The sequence below is a fragment of the Daucus carota genome, chromosome 5 (genome assembly GCF_001625215.2).
Source record: "Daucus carota subsp. sativus chromosome 5, DH1 v3.0, whole genome shotgun sequence".
NCBI classification, from domain to species: domain Eukaryota; kingdom Viridiplantae; phylum Streptophyta; class Magnoliopsida; order Apiales; family Apiaceae; genus Daucus; species Daucus carota.
The window spans coordinates 15,144,179-15,149,930 of NC_030385.2; the positions used below are offsets into that span (position 1 = coordinate 15,144,179).

At 33.1% G+C, this 5,752-nt stretch overlaps 1 pseudogene; it reads left to right on the top strand.

The window, feature by feature from the left end:
* The first annotated feature begins 4,294 nt into the window (after positions 1–4,294).
* On the top strand, positions 4,295–4,870 carry LOC135152754 (small ribosomal subunit protein uS4c-like; annotated as a pseudogene).
* The last annotated feature ends 882 nt before the right edge of the window (positions 4,871–5,752 follow it).

Below are 5,752 nucleotides of genomic sequence, written 5' to 3' on the forward strand. Positions count from 1 at the left end.
GATCACATTAGTTGTTTTAATCAGCTAGTATGTCATCTGGCTAATGTTGATGAGCCGATGAAAGATGAGGAACAAACTCTGCTGCTGTTGTCATCATTGCCGATCCAAGTCCTTCAAATATTTTAAGCAAACGTTGTTAGTGGGCAGGACGTCTCTTACGTTTGATGATGTGTTAAAAGCGCTAAGAGATAATGAGAGGATGACAAAGGATGTTGTCTCTCAAAGTGGTAAGATGATTTTAGCTGTCTAAAGTGTTGAAAGAGGGAGGATTCGCACGCGCAATGACCCACAAGGAAGAAGTAAATCTTGGCCGAGTAAGAACGATATGAGCACTGTTGAGTGCTATTATTGTGGTGAAATGAGTCATATGCAGATGTTCTGTTCGAGCTTAAAAAAAGACTGGAGATCCTTTAAAGAGATGTAGGGAAAGAACAAAGTTGAAGATGCACACTCTACATATGTGATCGAGGATGGAGTGTTTCTGATGGCGAGTGATGATATCGTTTCTGATTCGGTGATGAATAAATCAAAATGGGTGATGAATTCTGCTGCTTCCATGCACATATGTAGGGACCAAGCGATGTTTGAGACTTTATGCACGGATAAAGGTCTTGGTAATATCATTGTGGGGAATGATGAGAAGATGGAAGTTCAAAGCGTTGGAACTGTTTGTCTTAAACTACATGATGGTATAATCAAGAAAGCTCTCAATGGGAGATATGTACAAGATGCATGAGAGAATGTGTTGTCTTTGAGCGTGTTGGCATCACGAGGGTATAAAATCGTTGGACGAGGGCGAAGTTGCAAGGTGTATAAAGGAAAGAGCTTGATTCTACAAGGGGTGATGAATAGGTTGAACATCTATTGTTAGATGGTGGAGCAACGAAGATGAAGACCGAGAAAAAGGTGAGATTATCGGATTCAGTTGAAGTTTTATGGAATTCGAGCCGAGGGAGGATTTTTCGGGTTCTGTCCCGAATTCATAAATAAGACAAGAATCCTAATTTGAGAAGGTATCTTATTTATGATGATTGAGGTAATCCGATTCTTGGTAGAATATTAATTGTGGAAGGATTTCTATCCAAGATAGGAAAAGATGGTAATTATTATAAATGGAATCTGAAGTAAATTAGGATTAGAATATTTTGGGTCCCTATAAATATAGTTATTTGTAGGAGTTTTATGTATTGTAAAAGTTAGAGAGTTGTGCAAGAGATACACAAGAGAGAACTTTTGTGATCAAGTTGAGGGGTTTGTATTCAAGAGTGTTGAGTGAGGGAGTGACTCCAATCTTGTTATACATTCATATTTAGTGGATTGGTGGTTTTACCCTCTTTTGAGGAGTTTCCACGTTAATTGTTTGTGTTCTTTACTTTCGTATTTGTTATTGTGTTCAATTAACGTCAATCTATAGTGGATGCGATCCTAACAAAATTTTCGTGAGTATACAAGCAAAATTCAGATAAATTAATATCATATTGGAATCCAAATCTAAATTCAAATCCTAACACACTGAAATTTCACACGTGATCGCAAGCTTGTACAAATTTTCGTCTAACACAATTCAGGTCGTATTAACCTAACTCTTAGTCATGATAAAGTATGAACAAGATTATTATAATTTTGATTGGTTCTAAATAATTCCTCTTTTATGATCGGTTATTGTACATGATTAATATCTTGGCTAAAATTTAATAGAAGGAAAGTTGAAGTATGAATATTATTGGTATAAAATTTAGAGAAGCTTATTGATCCTAAAATATTTCTTTTTTCTGATTGGTTAACTGCATGATATGGTATATCTTGGTTACAATTTTACAAAAGGTAGGCTGAAAAATGAATATTATTAGAAAAATTTAAGGATGACATCTGATTGGTCATGATTAAAATAATTTCTCTTTTCTGATTGGTTAATTCCTTATTAAATTATAAGTTATCTTCAAATATAAATAAAATTCATTTTCTGATTGGTTAAAATTTATAGATGTATTCTACGCTCCAATATCATAAGTTATCTTAAATTATAAAGAAAATGCATTTCACGTACCTACATTTTAGGCTTTATCACACTTGTAATATTATATTTCAAAAATCTAGGGTTATAATATTGCTCTTCAAAATTCTCTTTAGTTTGGGTAATTCTGTCAAGTATTGGTAACAGCGTTGAGTTTAAATTTATATAAACGATAACAATATGGAAAGTACACTATTGTAAGTATTATAAGTATTTTGAATTTCAAAGTGTAGATCCACAAACTGCAGTTTAAACTCTCTCTATTTGTATTTTAACCCCATGCTATTAGACACACTTGACAATAGTACACAAAGAAAAATCTTGAAAGGAAGTATTGTAAGTGTAAAATTTATAAAAAATAGTATTACATGTAACGTAAAGTCAAAAGTACAGGTACACAAAGTACACTTTTCTCTAAAATATATAAGATGTCTATGTTTATCATCTTTACTCTAGAAATTCTAATATATTCTAGAGTAACTTTCAGGGGTGTAACTAGATTTTATACCGATTTTCAGAAATAGGGTAGGATATTAAAAGTAGCAGAATGGTGGCTGGAATTCGACTCCTCCTTTCAAAATATAGGCTCCTGTTAAATCTTCCTAACGGATGTAATAGCGGAATGGTATATGTTTATTTTTCGATATTACAACGGTCAAAATACGTAGTTGGTGTTGAAATAAAATGGAAACTTGTGGTTTATAGAGAGCATTTAAACATTGTTAATTAATTGTGTAATTAAAACATTTTAAAATGTCAATTGGGTTGTAACATGATTGTATAATGAAGTTGTATATTAGTTGTATATTTGTGTAACATGATAGAAAAAGTGAAGACAGACTTGTATGTACTAGGAGTGGAATTCGCGAATTGAGAATAATGTTAGGCTGAATATTAATAATCTTGACTTAGGCCTCATTTGTTTGCTGCTGAAGGCCCCTGAATGTCCTTTTGTCTGACCGATTCTTATGAATCAGATCATTTGGGCTTCATGAGAGTGGGCTAAACGATTCTAAAACATGTTGAATCGCTCCTTTCTGGAGTGCGGGCTGATTGATCCATAGTCGCGTATATTACCCTGTTAACCTTGACAAGCAGTGATATAAGAGTGCACCTGTAGCAACACCTTCTGTTACGTTTGTATTCTTCCTGAGAATTAGGAAATAAAGTAATAATTTTAACAAACTGAATAACCTCAACATATGTTTGATTCGCAGGTGTAATGCAAAGAAGCTACCTCTGAATAAAAATAACACAGTCTCGAGTATAATTTTACTATTAGCATTAGATCTGATTCTATGACATGATAATTACATGGAACTACTAGAATTTATAATATATGTATTTTTGTTAATAACTTTTATTCATAAATTATGTAAAAAAATGTTTAATAATCTTATTTAATCAGATGGGTAAAACTGTAAAAATATTTTATTAAAAAATTATGAAAAGTTAGTTATCCAATAACATTATTTATTCAGAATTTAGATTTCAGATTTATTCAGATCATTCTGATATATTAACCTTTCAGATTTGCCAAATGGCCTCTAACAACAATGTCTATGGCCCGATATTTGGCATACAAAAGAATTGGCACAACATTTAGCTAGCTAACAAAAGACTTACAACAATTTTTGGTATACAAATACCAACAAACCAAAAACATCACAATTTTAACCTATTTGGTTTAACAGTTTTCACCAAAATACTAGCCACAAGTTTGTACACTCAATTACTGAACAACCAATACAAGTTGGGTCATAATTTCATTACTTAATGTACATACTCTTGGCCATCAGAATTTCAATCCTTGTTGTGACAATCTTTTTTTTCTTCTATCATGCTTTAAGAATAACACCACTGGAGCATGGACCTGGATTGATAGGTAGTGATTGAGTACTATTGAACACACCTCCTTGGTTGTCATCCATTTCAGGTGTAGGTTGAGATGCACCACGAACAAACTCACTAGAAAATTATTCACCATCTTCCTCTTGATCACCAATATTACCACCATCCTGGTTTAAATCCTCATTTGCACTCTCAATTTTATTCATATTTGCTCCTTGATTTGCACCCTTCGTCTCCATATTAGTCTCCCCACTAGTCCCTTCATTTTTAACTTATGATCGTGAAACAAAAATAAAATCCTAACATAAGAGTTAAAGAAATAAACAAGCTCAAATAAATACCTTCTTAAACATGTTGACTGAGTAACATCTATAGTAATTCTTTTATCTTATTTGATTTTTTGTGGTCAAATTGACTAAATATAAGGAGTCTTTATGTCGCGTTACCGGGGACCTCGTTTCAAAAAAATACACCGCCTCGGAGCTTTACCAGGACTAACTAATAAAAGGCCTAGAGCCGGAAATGATCTTAGAAACCAATCACGTTCCGGTAAAAAAATCTCAATATCGTATTCGTCTAGAAGAAAAACAAAAGTTGCGTTTTCATTATGGTTTTACAAAATGACAATTACTTAAATACGTTCGTATCGCTGGTAAAGCCAAGGGGTCAACAGGTCAGGTTTTACTCCAATTACTTGAAATGCGCTTGGATAACATCCTTTTTCGATTGGGTATGGCTACGACTATTCCTGGAGCCCGTCAATTAGTTAACCATAGACATATTTTAGTCAATGGTCGTATAGTAGATATACCAAGTTGTCGATGCAAACCCCGAGATATTATTACGGCGAGGGATGAACAAAACTCTAGAGCTCTGATTATAAATTCTTTCAATTCACCCTCTCAAGACGAAATGCAAAAACATTTGACTCTTCAACCATTCCAATATAAAGGATTAGTCAATCAAATAATTTTTGACTTAAATTTACATATATTAAATAATTGAAAAAAATATTTGTTCAAAATAACAATATACTTGTTCAAAATAAATAGTTGAACAATTATTATACCCAAACAATGAGTGTAATCACAAAGACGATGACATTGAGTAGCATCAACATCGCACTTGTCATAGAGGATGGGGCAAGATATAATCCCCTTCCTCCATTAGCAGGTTCTTATTTTTCATGCATAAATACATTATAAAGTTATAACAAAATATAGTGATGTTATAATGACAGGTTGGTTTAAAAATATAACTCTCTCTTCTAATCTATTCAGTGGATTATGATAAAATTTATGTTGCCAAGTTTCACCCTCAGTCATTCTTCTTTAGATTCTTCTCATGACAGCTATGTGTATGCACCTTAGCATTTTTATGATTGGGAGATGTTTCAGTTTTCTAATAGAAGATATGAAGACCTTGTAAAGCATAATGTAACTCGTAATGTAATTGCGATAACTCAACACAATAATAGAACAAGAAACAATACGTGAGTATAATACAAGAATCTACAGGTTGGAGATCCGATACGAACAGACAAAGACAATCAAGATATCTGAGACGAACATCCGTCCACTGAAAGAAATTCATTAATATTTTCAAGCCTCAGTGAAGAATAAAGTCCAAGTAGTTTCTGCTATCGAAGATTGCCTGACGATCAAGTTTCAAGAACCAAAAGATTTCAATATACCTATCCTGATTATTCGTAATCAGATTTATCGAAGCAACATCAAACCCGGAATGACTGATCAAGTATTTCATCAAGTAAAGAATTCAAAGAATGGCTTCAGTACTAGTCGTTCGTGAACCAGACCAATGCACAAGACGTCAGTACGTACGAAGTTGTTCAGAAGATTCGATCAACAAATTATTGATCAAGTCTAA